Below are 17,983 nucleotides of genomic sequence, written 5' to 3' on the forward strand. Positions count from 1 at the left end.
GCATCAGGGTCTTTTCCAATGAGTCGGCTCTTCACATCAGGTGGCCAAAGTACTGGAGCTTCAGTTTCAGCATCAGTCCTTCTAATATTCAGGATTGAGTTCTTTTAGGATTGACTGGTTTGATCTGCAGTCCAAGGGACTCTCAGGAGTCTCCAACACCACAGCTCAAAAGCGTTGATTCTTCAGTACTCAGCCTTCTTTATGGCCCAGCGCTCACATCTGTACATGACTACTGGAAAAACCATAGCTTTGACTACACAGGCCTCTTGACTTTAGCCCTTTATCATACACTGAATCCTCTGAGCTCTGCTGCAGCCCTGAACAAGGGTGCACCACAGGCCCTTGCTGACCTTTGCATGGTGAGGATGCAGTGAAGACTAGCTGAGTGGACAGGCAGTACCAGTTTATCTGTCACTCCCCATCACCATATTTCCCCCACCATGCTGTCTTGGTTTTAATACAGGTTGTTAACCAGCAATAAGAACTGACTGAACTGAGTCTTTAGCTTTTGTCTGGCAGCCCCCACCTCCATTTTATTCTTCCTGTGTCTCCCTCGGGCTCCCCTGGTGTCTCAGTTGGTGAAGAATCTGCTTATAATGAAGGAGACGCGAGTTCAATCCCTGGGTCAGGAAGATCTCCTGGAGAAGGGAATGGCAACCCACTCCAGTATTTTTGCCTGGAGAATCCCATGGACAGAGAAGCCTCGCAGGCTGCAGTCCATGTGGTCACAGAGCCAAACACGACTGAGTGACTAACGTGCATGTTTGTCTCCCTCAGGCCCTTATGGCAGGACTCAGCAATGACCCCTAGGCTTGAGGCTGAAGTCTACCGCAGTGCCTGTGTGCTGAGGAAAACGGCAGGAAGTTACTCAGCCCTGTAGGTTGTGTCATTATTTTGACCTTCACCAGCAATTCTGAATTCAGCCCAGCCCTCAGCTCTGGACTCCCACCTTGCAGTAAGAACTGTGCAAGGTCTGCAGACAGCGGGAACAGACTTGTGGTTACCAAGGTGGCAGGGTGGCAGATAGCACTGAGGAGGGATGTATTGGGAGTTCAGGATTAGCAAATGCAAACTATTATATGTAGAATGGGTGAACAAGATTCTACTGTACGGCTTCCCTGGTGGTTAAGGGACACCGGTTCTATCTGTGGTCTGGGAAGATCCCACATGCCATGGACAATTAAACCCGTGTGCTACAACTACTGAGCCGGCACTTTAGCGCCTAAGAGCTGCGACTAGTGAGCCCATGCACTGCAACTACTTAAGCCGGAGCACTTAGAGTCCGTGCCCCACAACAAGAGAAGCCACTGCACTGAGAAGCCCACACACCACACTGAAGAGTAGTCCCCACTCACTGCAACAGAGAAAGTCAGCATGCAGCAACAAAGACCTGCCACAGCCAAAAAACAAAATAAAAACAAATGAATGTCTTTTTTAAAAAGCTAGCTGATCTGTTTTTTTTTTTTTAAAAAAAAAAAAAGGTCCTCTTGTATAGCACAGGGTACTATATTCAATATCCTGTGATAAATGAAAATAGAAAAGAACATGAAAAAGAAATAAAACTGAATCACTTTGCTGTACAGCAGAAATTAAATCAAACTTGTAAATCAACTATATTTCAATAAAATTTTTTTAAAAAATAACTGTGAAGGGTCTGGAATTTTACCCTACTCGAAATCTAACAAGTTACCCTACCAAAATTCATGGATGCTGGCAGAAGATAGAAAACTCCTGGTCAGAGACCAAAGACAGCTTATGACTCATAGTAGCCACAATATCATCACTGGTACTGGTTCCAATGCCCAGTTCTCACCAATCAATGCAGGGAAGGGCAGGCAACTCTTGCAAACATAGTGGGTTGTGTTAGAGGAGAGGAATCATGACCTTAAGAAAGTCAAATCTTTTAAAGAGGCTATAAGCAAACCTGCCTAACACTGGCCCTGGAGAGAGACATGAAAGGTCAGCAAACAAACCTGCCTTTTGCTCCAGAGACAGATACCAGCTGTGTGTTCCAGGGCTATTTGCTTACCAGCATCTTTGGAAATATAACTGCAAAGTGAACCCTCTGTGACTCTGCTCACAAGATTCTTGGGTAACTGATTCGCAAAACCGTCTTCCTCTAATTTATGGTCTGTCCAGTTATTCGGCTCATGTGTTCTGGGACACTTAACAGGCATGACCTTCCCGGGCCCATCAAATCAAAGTGATGCGATAATGTCATAAGCCAGGAGATTTTCAGAACCTTAATGTCCTTTGTGCTGCATACTGGCATCGTGGATACAGGCAGTGCATCTTAGATACTTCTAGAGGAAAGATGAAGTGTGATCCAGGGTTTCAAAACCAGTATGGATACAAGTATGAAATCAGATAAATGAGGGGAGACTCTGATATGAATCTATACTGATGTCATCACCCATTTCTCTAATGATGAAGGTAATTAACTGCTTGTGATTATTTAACCCATGTGGATTCTCTTGATGGTTGTGGTTTTCACTTGAAGTTTATTAAGACAGGTGAACAAACACAGAGCTGGCTCAAATCCAGAGAAGTTCACACCAGTTGAGCTAACCTCTGGCTTCTGTGGCTCATCTAAACATTCTTTCATCCTTTTAGCCCTTAGACAAAGATTTATTGTAGTGCTACCCGTGGGCTGAGTTTTTAAGCTTACACACTAGATGCCAAGGTGTAGACTGTGCAACACTGTTAGTTTGGCTGCTCTGAAATAACCTGGCATGAAGTTTCTATTTGTCTGCCAAAGCTTTACAAACACGTACACCCTTTTCTCTATCAATTTCATGTCTAGTGATTTATCCTCGACAGAGAATCAGAGATTAACAAACTGATTTTCTGAGCATTAAGTGAGCTAATACAAAGTGCCAAGAACAGTATCTTGTTCAATATACTCCATGCTCAGTATTACTTAACAGCGAATAGAATTTGTGTGTTAGTCACTCAGTCAAGTCTAACTCTTTGCAACCCCATGGACTGTAGCCTGCCAAGCTCCTCCATCCATGGAATTCTCCAGGCAAGAATACTGGAGTGGGCAGCCATTCCTTCTCTAAATAACCAAAATTCCCAACAGTAAGAGGTTCTTTAAGTAAATCATAAAGTCACCTACAACGAATTGCATAGCATGTTAAAACCATATTGCATTTGGGTTCTGTTTATATTTAGGATGTGGAAGGTAATGAAAAATGAGCATACTAGTTATAACAATAAGAAAACATTGATAAACTAAAAAATATGATAAATATCTAGAAATAAATTAACAACAGATGTGAAGACTGCTACAGTAAAAACTATGAAACATTGCTAATATAAATGAAAGATGATAACAGAGATTAAAAAAAAGAAAGACATACTATATTAATAGACCCCAATATTTAATTTTGTTAAATAATTAATTATGGATCCCCAAATTGATCTATAGATTCTATGAATTCCAGTCAAAATCTTCAAAGGCTTTCTCTGTAAATATTAGTAAACTGATCTAAGACATACACGGAAATGGAAAGAACCTAGAATAGCTAAAATAATTTTAAGAACAAAGCTGGAGGATGTACATTAACATATTTCAAACTTTGCTATGAAGCTATAGTAATTAAATAATGGTTAATTACAAGTACACAAAGAAATCAATGGAAATGAATGGAGTCTAGAAATGGGCATATATATATATATACCTCACCATACATATATACATCATATATATATATGCATATATATATGTGTGTGTGTGTGATGATGTGTGTTTTGATAAAGATACCAGTGCAAGTCAAGGGGGAAAGGAAAAGAAAGTCTTTTCAGTAAATGGTGGTGGAACAACTAAATATACACATGTAAAAAATAAACTTTGATCTCTGTCTTATACCATAAACGAACATCAATTCAAGATGAACCATAGACCTAGATGTGAAAATTACACTATAAATCTTCTTAACAAAAACATAATAAAATATCTTAAACTTGTGTAAGGCAAGGTATGTACATGCACACACACACACACACACACACACACACACTCACAATGGAATATTATTCAGCCTTAAAAAAGAGGGAATTCTGCTATTTGCATCAACATGAATCAACATAGTACTATCCTAAGTGAAATAAGCCAGACAGAGAAAGACAAATAATACATGCTATCATTTACACATGGAATTTTTTTTAAGTCAAATTTATAGAAACAGAGGAGGAGAAAGGTTTACTAGGGTTGGAAGGTAGGGGAAGTAGAGGTTGGTAAAAGGGTACAAACTTTTAGCTCTGAAATGAATAAGGTCTGAGGATCTAATGTAAAGCATGGTGACTATGGATGGTAACACTGTATCATATAATTGAAATTTGCTAAGAGAGTAGAAAGTGTGTCCTCACACATACACAAAAAAAGGTTAATGTGTGAGATGATGTACCTACTAACTATGTGGATGGTGGGAATGTTTCCACACTGTATACATATATTAAGTTATTACCTAGTGCACTTTAAATATGTTACAATTTTATTTGCTAGTTATATCTCAATAAAGCTAAAAAATAAATGAAGTGAGCAAGTCATTTCAAGAAAAACAACATTTGTTGTCTATTATAACATTCAGTTTTCAAAGTGAAAATTAGAATTTCAAACAGCTTCCTAATGCTGGGAATAATATGAATGTGATGCTTTGATATTGTATTATAAAAAATGTCAATAATTGGGAGATCTATATAACTCATGGAGGGAGTATTTTCTAAATAACCAATGTGTGTTGTTTAAAACCACAGATGGGTAAAGGATTTATTCGAGGTGCAAGACACACCCATAGATTTCAAGGGAACAGAAAACAAAAACACTTAACAGCCAGGCAGCTGAGTTTTCTATGTTTTGAGCATGGGTGAGAATCTGGCTTTAAATCATTAAATCCTGGCAGTGCTAAATCGATTGTCCCAAATTTTATGCTTTGTTCAAGACCAAAATTGATTGTCCCAAATTTTATGCTTTGTTCAAGACCAAGGTGGCAATTTTGGAGGGGCTAAATTTGGATTCATGTAACTTGTTCACAAACTCAAGTCATGCTCTGTGATGTGGCCCCAGGTTGAATCTAGACTGTTTAAGTATATATGAGGGATAAACTGTCACTGAGTCAGTTTCTTGGGCCAAAGTAACTCTACAGTAAGATTCCACTGAAACAGTCACTGGGGCCAAAGTAACTCTACAGTAAGATTCCACTGAAACAGTCACTGGGGAGGCCCATGCCAATAGTCAGCTGGTTCTCATCAGGATGGTGTACTGGTTGTTTATGGTGAGTCTCTATTTCAGTTGGTAAGACTCACACAAATTAGTTGCTCAGTCATGTCCAATTCATTGCTACCCCACGGACTATACAGTCCATGGAATTCTCTAGGCCAGAATACTGGAGTGGGTAGCCATTCCCTTCTCCAGGGGATCTTTCCAACACAGAGATTGAACCCAGGTCTCCCACATTGCAGCAGATTCTTTACCAGCTGAGCCACAAGGGAAACCCAATTTATTCATTCAACAAACATTTATTGAGCTTCTTGACCAGTTGCCAAGCAAGGGCAGATTTACTATGAACTAATCAAGCAGTTAATCACAATGGTGTGATCACTCACCTAGAGCTAGACATCCTGGAATGTGAAGTCAAGTGGGCCTTAGGAAGCATCACTACAAACAAAGCCAGTGGAAGTGATGGAATTCCAGTTGAGCTATTTCAAATCCTGAAAGATGATGCTGTGAAAGTGCTGCACTCAATATGCCAGCAAATTTGGAAAACTCAGCAGTGGCCACAGGACTGGAAAAGGTCAGTTTTCATTCCAATCCCAAAGAAACGCAATCCCAAAGAATGCTCAAACTACTGCACAATTGCACTCATCTCACATGCTAGTTAAGTAACACTCAAAATTCTCCAAGCCAGGTTTCAGCAATACAAGAACTGTGAACTTCCAGATGTTCAAGCTGCTTTTAGAAAAGGCAGAGGAATCAGAGATCAAATTGCCAACATCTGCTGGATCATCAAAAAAGCAAGAGAGTTCCAGAAATACATCTATTTCTGCTTTATTGACTATGCCAAAGCCTTTGACTGTGTGGATCACAATAAACTGTGGAAAATTCTTCAAGAGATGGGAATACCAGACCGTCTGACCTGCCTCTTGAGAAACCTGTATGCAGGTCAGGAAGCAACAGTTAGAACTGGACATGGAACAACAGACTGGTTCCAAATAGGGAAAGGGATACATCAAGGCTGCATATTGTCACCCTGCTTATTTAACTTCTATGCAGAGTACATCATGAGAAATGCTGGGTTGGAGGAAGCACAAGCTTGAATCAAGATTGCCGGGAGAAATATCAATAACCTCAGATATGCAGATGACACCACCCTTATGGCAGAAAGTGAAGAAGAACTAAAGAGCCTCTTGATGAAAGTGAAAGAGGAGAGTGAAAAAGTTAGCTGAAAGCTCAACATTCAGAAAACTAAGATCATGGCATCCAGCCCCATCACTTCATGGCAAATAGATGGGGAAACAGTGGAAACAGTGGCTGACTATATTTTTCTGGGCTCCAAAATCACTGCAGATGGTGACTGCAGCCATGAAATTAACAGATGCTTACTCCTTAGAAGGAAAGTTATGACCAACCTAGACAGCATATTAAAAAGCAGAGACATTACTTTGCCAATGAAGGTCCGTCTGGTCAAGGCTATGGTTTTTCCAGTGGTCATGTATGGATGTGAGAGTTGGACTATAAAGAAAGCTGAGCATGGAAGAATTGATGCTTTTGAACTGTGGTGTTGGAGAAGACTCTTGAGAGTCCCTTGGACTACAAGGAGATCCAACCAGTCCATCCTAAAGGAGATCAGTCCTGGATGTTCATTGGTAGGACTGATGTTGAAGCTCCAGTACTTTGGCCACCTGATGCGAAGAACTGACTCATTTGAAAAGACCCTGATGCTGGGAAAGATTGAGGGCAGGAGGAGAAGGGGATGACAGCAGATGAGATGGTTGGATGGCATCACCAACTCGATGGACATGGGTTTGGGTGGACTCCGGGAGTTGGTGATGAACAGGGAGGCCTGGCGTGCTGCAATTCATGGATTCGCGAAGAGTCGGACACTACTGAGTGACTGAACTGAACTGAATTGTATCAGGCAGAACCTTCAGGGTCTCTCACAACCAAAGTCCCCTTCTAAGGATCTCTGTATATGTGTGTGTGTGTGTGTGTGTGCTCAGTCACTCAGTAGTATCCAACTCTTTGTGGCACCATGGACTATAGCCTGACAGGCTCTTCTGCTCAGGGAATTTTCCAGGTAAGAATGCTGGAGTAGGGTACCATTTCCTACTCCAGGGGATCTTCCTAACCCAGGATCACACCCACATCCCTTGTGTCTCCTGCAGTGGCAGGCATATTTTTTACCACTAGCACCACTTGGGAAACCCAAGGATCTATATAGTCATGGGCTTTTATGAAGTGTACCAGGTAAGATGTTTTACCCATAATTGGTTAGAACCATTGTCTGTTTACACTCTAGCCTTCTCTCTGTCATACTTTCCCTCATGTTGATTGATGTGGGAGTAGTTGCATCATTTGGGGAATTCAGCTTAAGAAGTAGATTTAATAGATGGAGAAATAAACCATGTTCATGGATTGGAAGAATCAATATAGTGAAAATGAGTATACAACCCAATGCAATCTAGAGATTCAATGTAATCCCTATCAAGCTACCAATGATATTTTTCAGAGAACTAGAACAAATAATTTCACAATTTGTATGGAAATACAAAAAACCTCAAATAGCCAAAGCAATCTTGAGAAAGAAGAATGGAACTGGAGGAATCAACCTGCCTGACTTCAGACTATACTACAAAGCTACAGTCATCAAAACAGTATGGTACTGGTACAAAGACAGAAAAATAGATCAATGAAACAAAATAGAAGGCCCAGAGATAAATCCATGCACCTATGGACAACTTATCTTTGACAAAGGAGGCAAGAATATACAATGGAGAAAAGACAATCTCTTTAACAAGTGGTGCTGGGAAAACTGGACAACCACTTGTAAAAGAATGAAACTAGAACAACTTCTAACACCATACACAAAAATAAACTCAAAATGGATTAAAGATCTAAATGTAAGACCAGAAACTATAAAACTCCTAGAGGAAAACACAGGCAAAACACTCTCTGACATAAATCACAGCAGGATCCTCTATGACCCACCTTCCAGAGTAATGGAAACAAAAGCAAAAATAAACAAATGGCACCTAATTAAACTTAAAAGCTTTTGCACAACAAAGGAAACTATAAGCAAGGTGAAAAGACAGCCCTCAGAATGGGAGAAAATAAAAGTAAATGAAGCAACTGACATCGAATTCATCTCAAAAATATACAAGTAGCTCCTGCAGCTTAATTCCAGGAAAATAAATGACCCAATCAAAAAATGGGCCAAAGAACTAAACAGACATTTCTCCAAAGAAGACATACAGATGGCTAACAAACACATGAAAAGATGCTCAACATCACTCATTATCAGAGAAATGCAAATCAAAACCACAATGAGGTACCATCTCAAGCCAGTCAGAATGGCTGCTATCCAAAAGTCTACAAGCAATAAATGCTGGAGAGGGTGTGGAGAAAAGGGAACCCTCTTACACTGTTGGTGGGAATGCAAACTAGCATAGCCACTATGGAGAACAATGTGGAGATTCCTTAAAAAACTGGAAATAGAACTGCCATATGACCCAGCAATCCCACTGCTGGGCCTACACACCGAAGAAACCAGAATTGAAAGAGACATGTGTACCCCAATGTTCATAGCAGCACTATTTATAATAGCCAGGACATGGAAGCAACCTAGATGTCCACAGGCAGACGAATGGATAATAAAGCTGTGATACATATACACAAAGGAATATTACTCAACTATTAAAAAGAATGCACCTCAGTTCTAATGAGGTGGACAAAACTGGAGCCTATTATACAGAGTGAATTAAGTCAGAAAGAAAAACACCAATACAGTATATTAACACATATATATGGAATTTAGAAAGATGGTAATGATGACCCTGTATGCAAGTTAGCAAAGGAGACACAGATGTAAAGAACAGACTTTTGGACTCTGTGGGAGAAGGCGAGGGTGGGATGATTTGAGAGAATAGCACTGAAACATGTATATTATCATATGTGAAATAGATCGCCAGTCCAGGTTCGATGCATGAGACAGGGTGCTCAGGGCAGTGCACTGGGATGACCCTGAGGGATGGGATGGGGAGGGAGGTGTGAGGGGGGTTCAGGATGGGGAACACATGTACACCTGTGGCAGATTCATGTCAATGTATGGCAAAAACAATACAATATTGTAAATTAATTAGCCTCCAATTAAAATAAATAATTTTTTTAAAAAAAATAAGTAGATTTATCCAGTGTGAGTTTAGTGGGATATGTTTGTGTGGCTCCAATCACTTCCATGTACAGTGACATTATTGTTAGCTCAGGCAGAAAGGAATGACTTTCAGAAATACTCTTCCTGCCCACTGTGGCAACCTATCTAGAGTCAGGATGCAAATAATAGCCAGGGTCAGACATTGCTTATCAAGATATAACTGGTTTCTATAGAGTCTGGCAACAAACATATAGGGTAGTAGAGAAAAAATGAGGTGCAAAAGCAAGTGTGTGGAAATTCTTCCTAATTTTATAACTCATACATGAAAGAAGTTTGATAGAGATCGTCCCAATTTTGACATTACCAAGAGTGGCCTGAAAAGTTGAAAGAAATCGTCCTGAAATATCATCAGTTAAAAAAATCAAATTTCAATTAACCATACTAAAGAAAAGACTAAATTGTCTTTATAGTCACTCTACAGAAAATATTATAATTTTTCCATTTATTATTAGTTACTGAGAAATATGTTGAAGTCTCTCACTCTGGCAGCAAATTCATGTATTTTTTCCTTGCAGCTCCATCAAATTTAACTTTTATGTATTTGAGACTATCTTATTAAGTGTACAGAAATTTAGAACTGTTATATCTTCCTGGCAAAAGGAATCTATTTTTATTACAAAATGTCCTTTTTTGTATCTTGCGATTCTTGGCCCTTAAGCCTGTTAGGTGTGATATATATATGACACACCACCTTTCTTTTCATTTACCATTCTTTTGTTATAATTGTTCTTCTGTCTTATGTTTTAAGTGTGATTCATAAGCCAGAATTTTTGAAAATCCATTCTAACAATCTATGTTTCTTGCAGGAGCATTTATTCTATTAACATTTAATGTGATTACTGATGCTTTGGGTTTAAATTACCGTCTTACTAAGTACATTGTATTCATTTACTTATTTTATTCTTTTTATTTCTCTCTTGACTTCATCAAGATTGATAGAAAATTTTTATTATCTCATATCCTTCATATCTTCATGTATTTGCATAGACATTATATACTGTTTTATAGGTATTTCAGTAGTTATTCTAGTGATCACAATACACACCCTTGATTTATCTAACTCTAGTATTACCCATTTCCTAGACAATGCAAAGTTCTTAGAACACTGTAACACCTTTCTAACTTATAAGCATTGCTGTTGTGTATTTCATTTTAGTATTTATTTATGGCTGTGCTGGGTCTTTGCTGTGGCACATGGACTTTCTCAGGTTGTGGTGACCAGAGTTACTCTCTAGCTGCGATGTGCAGGCTTCTCACTGCAGTCGCTTCTCTTATTGCGGAGCTCGGGCTTGAGAGCACAGGCTCACGCGTTGTGGTGAATGGGCTTAGCTGACATGTGGCATGTGGGATCTTAGTCCTCTGCACTGGCAGACATACTCTCAACCAATGGACCACCAGGGAGGTCCCTGTTATTGTTTATTTTAAATATGTATGTGTGGGTGTATAATTTTAATTAATCATAGCAGGGGTAACTTTCCTTCTACCTGAAGAATACTCTTTTGTATTTCTTTTAGTATGAGTATTATATTCTCTCAATTTTCCTGAAAATGTCTCTATTTTGCCTCCATTGTTACAAGATATTTTTCACGGGTACAGCAGTCTGGTTGGAAGATTGATTTTTATTTTTTCAGCACTTTAACACTATTGTTCCTTACTGCCTACCATCCAGTGTTTCTGTTGATAGCTGTCAGCCTTGTTTTTTAAGTTTACAGAGTCCTTTTTGTCTAGCTTCCTTTGATTTAATCTTTGGTTTTATTGTTATCAGCATTAATACAAGATATCTGGGTATATTTTTCTTTATAGCTATCCTATTTACGTTTTTCAGGGCTTCTTGATTTTATGGTTTGATGTCTCATAAATTTTGAAATATCTGTCATTGTTTCTTCAAATATGACTTCTCATTCTCTGGTTCTATTTAGGCTGCAATTTATTATAAATGAAGCCTTCACACAGCTTGATGTATAGCTCTTAATCTTATTCTTTTCATCCTTTGCTTCCCCTTGTTTCATTCAATATTTTCTTCTGAGGTACCTTCCAGTTTACTATTTCTCTTACTGTCTCAGCCACCCGGGAAGCCCAAGAATACTGGAGTGGGTAGCCCATCCCTTCTCCAGGGGAACTTTCTGACCCAGGAATCGAACCAGGGTCTCCTGCATTGCAGGCAGATTCTTTACCAGCTGAGCTACTAGGGAAGCATTTCTTTCTCTCTTCAGTTGTCCAAATTCCTTCCATGTAGTTCTTAATTTTGTTTGTTGAATTTTTGAGTTTTAGAATTTTCATCTGGTTCCTTCTTGATCTGTGCGTTTGATAATTATCTTTGTATCAGCAACACAGGACTAAGCCTAGTACACAAGTGCCAGTGAATGTATGCTACATGACTGTCTGAACGATGCCTGACACAAAAATGTTAAATCCTTTCCTTGCTTTTATAAAAGTCCTTTTTTTATCCTAAAGGCTTGTTTAATCACCATAATCTCCCCAGCCTTAAGCACATCCTTGCTACATAAAAGATGGCATTTGGTGAAGTTGGGAATCACTGAGGAAATGTCCATGTTCCCTTTGGGTTTCCTAAATAGGTCAATGTATGAAGATGTCAGTAATTAAGTTAAGGAGGATTTGAAGGGTGGGTTTTGTTTTGTTTTGTTTTGTTGTGGTTTTTTTTTGCCTTTTTCTTCCCTTTTGTTACAATGTCTCAATAAGAAATTACAGGGATCCTCTGTAGGCATTCCCAGACTTGAAGCTGTAATTATAGTTTTAGAAGGGAAACTCTCACACCAAAAAACTGAACTGATGAAAGCTGCAACTAGAAAATATTTCTTAAGTAGGAAAATTATTTTCTCAAGATGGGGGGTTGATTAACGCCACTAACACTCATGGGGCTATGCAGTCATTAGTATACAGAGCTGGATAGTGGAAGAGGACAGCCTTCAACCCTGATCTGCTTGCTCCAGGTTCATGGAACGAAACAGCATAACTTAATGCATTTATGTGGTTCTACTTAACTGAGTCTTTAATCACCAAGTGCCCAGTGCTTTTGCTGAACTGTCTCCTGCAAGCGTACTTTTCTCCCAGGCTGGATAGTAAGCTTGCGTGGGCAGAGGTACCAGGACTTGCATTGCTTTTGTGTCCCTTGCTAATAACTAGCAAGGTGCTGCCATCTATCAATGTGTGCTTCCCTCTGTGTCCATCTATCCATCCAGTAGCTGTTCATCCATCAATTGCTTTAACCTGTCACTCTATTTAATTAATCATTTCAATGGCATCTACTATTTGCTAAGCATTGAAGATAAAATGTTGAAAAAGATTTGGGAAGCTTTTAGTAGAGCATTTTATTTTCTGTGTGTGCTCAGTCATGTCCAACTCTTTGACCGTATGGACTATAGACCACCAGGCTCCTCTGTCCATGGGATTTCCCAGGCAAGAATACTGGAGTGGGTTGCCATTTCCTGCTCCAGGGGATCTTCCCAACCCAGGGATCAAACCCAGTCTCTTGAGTCTCCTGCATTGGCAAGCACATTCTTTACCCTCTGAGCCATCTGGGAATCACTTAGTAGAGCACAGCAGGTTCCAAATTTTATTGTTTGTGTATAGGAAAAAATATGTATGTTTGAACAGGCATCTTTAATACATGTGTTTTTATTTCTATTATATATAAGTATATAAGTTATGACTAAGTTACTTTTACTTCTTATTAATGATACAAAGATTTCATTCTTACCAAAATAATTAATAATAATAATAATGTATTTTTAGTTAGACGAATGTGATTGAACATACTTTCTTGCTTTTCAAATGCTGCTTCCCGAAGCAACAGACAAAGGATTAATCTCAAAAATATACAAGCAAGTGGGCACCCTTGTCTTGTTCCTAATTTCAGGGGAAATGCTTTCAATTTTTCACCATTGAGGGTAATGCTTGCTATGGGTTTGTCATATATAGCTTTTATTATGTTGAGGTATGTTCCTTCTATTCCTGCTTTCTGGAGAGTTTTAATCATAAATGGATGTTGAATTTTGTCAAAGGCTTTTTCTGCATCTATTGAGATAATCATATGGTTTTTATCTTTCAATTTGTTAATGTGATGTATTACACTGATTGATTTGCGGATATTAAAGAATCCTTGCATTCCTGGGATAAAGCCCACTTGGTCATGATGTATGATTTTTTTAATATGTTGTTGGATTCTGTTTGCTAGAATTTTGTTAAGGATTTTTGCATCTATGTTCATCAGTGATATTGGCCTGTAGTTTTCTTTTTTGTGGCATCTTTGTCTGGTTTTGGAATTAGGGTGATGGTGGCCTCATAGAATGAATTTGGAAGTTTACCTTCTTCTGAAATTTTCTGGAAAAGTTTGAGTATGATAGGTGTTAGCTCTTCTCTAAATTTTTGGTAGAATTCAGCTGTGAAGCCATCTGGTCCTGGGCTTTTGTTTCCTGGAAGTTTAACAAGTGGTGCTGGGAAAACTGGCCAACCACTTGTAAAAGAATGAAACTAGAACACTTTCTAACACCATACACAAAAATAAACTCAAAATGGATTAAAGATCTAAATATAAGACCAGAAACTATAAAACTCCTAGAGGAGAACATAGGCAAAACACTCTCTGACATAAATCACAGCAGGATCCTCTATGACCTACCTCCCAGAATGTTGGAAATAAAAGCACAAATAAACAAATGGCACCTAATCAAACTTAAAAGCTTTTGCACAACAAAGGAAACTATAAGCAAGGTGAAAAGACAGCCCTCAGATTGGGAGAAAATAATAGCAAACGAAGCAACAGACAAGGGATTAATCTCAAAAATATACAAGCAACTCCTCCAGCTCAACTCCAGAAAAATAAATGACCCAATCAAAAAATGGGCCAAAGAACTCAACAGACATTTCTCCAAGGAAGACATACAGATGGCTAACAAACACATGAAAAGATGCTCAACATCACTCATTATCAGAGAAATGCAAATCAAAACCACAATGAGGTACCATTACACGCCAGTCAGGATAGCTGCTATCCAAAAGTCTACAAGCAATAAATGCTGGAGAGGGTGTGGAGAAAAGGGAACCCTCTTACACTGTTGGTGGGAATGCAAACTAGCACAGCCACTATGGAGAACAGTGTGGAGATTCCTTAAAAAACTGGAAATAGAACTGCCATATGACCCAGCAATCCCACTCCTGGGCATACACACTGAGGAAACCAGATCTGAGAGACACGTGCACCCCAATGTTCATCGCAGCACTATTTATAATAGCCAAGACATGGAACCAACCTAGATGCCCATCAGCAGACAAATGGATAAGGAAGCTGTGGTACATATACACCATGGAATATTACTCAGCCATTAAAAAGAATACATTTGAATCAGTTCTAATGAGATGGATGAAACTGGAGCCCATTATACAGAGTGAAGTAAACCAGAAAGATAAAGACCAATACAGTATACTAACGCATATATATGGAATTTAAAAAGATGGTAACGATAACCCTATATGCAAAACAGAAAAAGAAACACAGATGTACAGAACAGACTTTTGGACTCTGTGGGAGAAGGCAAGGGTGGGATGTTTCGAGAGAACAGCATCAGAACATGTATATTATCTAGGGTGAAACAGATCACCAGCCCAGGCTGGATGCATGAGACAAGTGCTCGGGCCTGGTGCACTGGGAAGACCCAGAGGAATCGGGTGGAGAGGGAGGTGGGAGCGGGGATCAGGATGGGGAATACATGTAAATCCATGGCTGATTCATATCAATGTATGGCAAAAACCACTACAATATTGTAAAGTAATTAGCCTCCAACTAATAAAAATAAATGAAAATAAATAAATAAAATGCTGCTTCCATTTTGTAACATGGCACATATTGGTTTTAAGTCCAAAGATTTCAGTACTTGGTTCAATGACCCTTACAACTAACCAAGATAGCTCCTGAAGACTCATTAGTCCAATTAATGTTTTCCATGCTGGCTACATTATGATATTCATTTTCAATTCTGCCTCCAATTTTGCAAACATTTTTGAGCTAGTAAAATTTGACTAATAAAATTTCATCTTTCCTGATCAACCAGTGGTTCCTGCAGCAAACTAACCAGAAGATGTTCTATTAATATCATCATTTTATATTTGAGGGCAAAAATTGATTTAAAAATCCATGTGGCTCAGCAGTAAAGAATCCATCTGCAGTGCAGGAGACCCGGGAAGATCCTTTTCTGGAGAAGGAAATGGCAACCCGCTTTAGTATTCTTCCTCGGAAATCCTATGGATAGAGGAGCCTGGCAGGCTACAGTCCATGGGGTTGCAAAGAATCTGACACAACTCAGTGACTAAACCACCACCATCACCAAACCTCTTTATATTTAAGATTATTAAAAAGATTATGAAGTACTGTTTCTAAGATTAAGCACATAGATAAGGGTTTTTTAAAATAAGTTTCACACTTTTATATGCAGTGACCAAAAAAATCAAGTACTGATGGCATTGTCTCTAAACACCATTTTCAAAATATTTCCCCCAAAGCATGAGTTCCTTTGAAAATGGGAGTCATTTTCTCAAACATTGTTAAATCTTTCCCCTTTTTATTTAATAAAGTTTTGTTTTTCACAATGCACAACTGGTGGGGCGTGTTCATGCATCTCCACCCGTGGCGTTTCTGGTGTAAATCACTTAAGCTCCGTGCTTTGAAGCTAGTTCAATAAATCCTTTACTAAGGAGTTCCTGAAAGGCCGCCCTAGCCAGAGGACCACGGATCTCGTCTCTCAGAGACGACAGCTGGAGCTATAAGCTTATAGCTGGGAACCTCTTTACAGAGTTTGTAATGCGCTGCTTTGTCAAACAAGGCTAGGTTATTGAGCTTGTCCCGAACTCTGCCTTTGGACCATTTCTTCATTTTGGCCTTTGCCCCAGATTTGCTTACTGGATCTTTGTCTTTCTTGACCGACTTTCCAGCGTCTTTCTTCTTGTCATCCTTGGGCGGCATAGAGAAGCTGGGATAGGATCTACAACCAATGCCGCCTCACTAAGATGCTGGACAATAAGGCAAATTTCCCCCTTTTAATCAAAGGGTAGACTGAACAGCTTTTGGTTTTTATTTTTTAATATTGGGTGAGCAGTATGCTGCTGACAGACACGTTATCCCAGGAACATCAGTAAACACAGCACACTTGCTTTTCAGAAAGGAAAAACACAAAACTCCTCTTTGCTTTTGACTGTTCATGATTTGCCATCTGATGACCGGTCAACCACCATGTCACTGTCACACTATGAAATATTGGAGAGATCTCATTCTAGTTTAATATAATTTATAGAGCCACTTAAGGAGATCAAACCAGTCAATCCTAAAGGAAATTAATCCTGAATATTCATTGGAAGGACTGACGCTGAAGCTGGAGCTCCAATACTTTGGCCACCAGATGCAAAGAGCCTACTCATTGGAAAAGACCCTGATGTGTGGAAACATTTAGGGCAGGAAAAAAAGAGGGTGACATAGGATGAGATGGCTGGATGGCATCACTGATTCAACAGACATGAACTTGGGCAAACTCCAGGAGATGGTGAGGGACAAAGAGGCCTAGCATGCTGCAGTTCACAGGGTCACAAAGAGTTAGATATGACTCAGTGACTACAGAACAATAGAGGCACTTACCTGGGGACATATTCATAGCAAAAGGTCCCAGGATGCTAAAAGTGAAAAAATCACCAGTCTACTTTGGCAACTCCCGTTCTCCAGATATAAACATATAAATAGAAGTTCTAATTTCTCCTTTGGCCTCCAGTAGGTACTGTGTACATTACCTGAGGTATATACCTTCTACTTGGGGAAACCTTAGTCTAGTGGGTAAAGCAACTCTGGATCAATACCCATGGAGACAGTGATGACAACACATGGGACAAAGGCCAATGTTGTTTCCAGAGTTCTCAGCCAACCTCATGGGGAAATCTGGGGTCAGGACAGACCATCAGAGCTACCCCAAGTGGAGGCCATGGAGCCAGGCCTCCATGCTCCTACTTTACGACACTTGCAACAACCAGTCACTGGGAATGAGTTGCTCCCTCAGGGAGGGGGAATGGGTTTGAGCAGCTCTCTTCAGCTGAGGGTAATGCCTGGGAAGGAATCCAGCTGTGAGCCATCAGCAGACAACATCAGCACCCACTGGAGGAATGAATGCATTGTTCCCAAAGGGAGATGAGGCAATACCCCCGAGCACCCACCACATACACTCAACCTCCAATTCAACTTGCAGTGTGAATACCAGCAGGTATTTCTACTGTCTGATGAAAGGAGGAATTCCATAAACGCAGCCCTTTAAGAAAGTTAATAAGTTAATTTGGTAGGACTCTTTTTCCCTGCTGCTGCTGCTGCTGCTGCTAAGTCGCTTCAGTCGTGTCCGACTCTGTGCGACCCCATAGACGGCAGCCCACCAGGCTCTGCCATCCCTGGGATTCTCCAGGCAAGAGCACTGGAGTGTGTTGCCATTTCCTTCTCCAACGCGTGAAAGTGAAGTCGCTCAGTTGTGTCCGACTCTCAGCGACCCCATGGACTGCAGCCCACCAGG

General features: G+C 39.7%; 1 long non-coding RNA gene and 1 pseudogene across 1 annotated transcript in view; both read right to left on the reverse strand.

Moving 5' to 3' along the window:
* LOC110125913 (uncharacterized) overlaps positions 1-17,983 on the reverse strand; it is a 129,942-nt gene that overhangs the window by 81,469 nt on the left and 30,490 nt on the right. The window lies entirely within an intron of this gene.
* Positions 16,056-16,407, reverse strand: LOC139038377 (small ribosomal subunit protein eS25 pseudogene; annotated as a pseudogene).

The sequence above is a fragment of the Odocoileus virginianus genome, chromosome 15, assembly GCF_023699985.2.
Source record: "Odocoileus virginianus isolate 20LAN1187 ecotype Illinois chromosome 15, Ovbor_1.2, whole genome shotgun sequence".
NCBI lineage: Eukaryota > Metazoa > Chordata > Mammalia > Artiodactyla > Cervidae > Odocoileus > Odocoileus virginianus.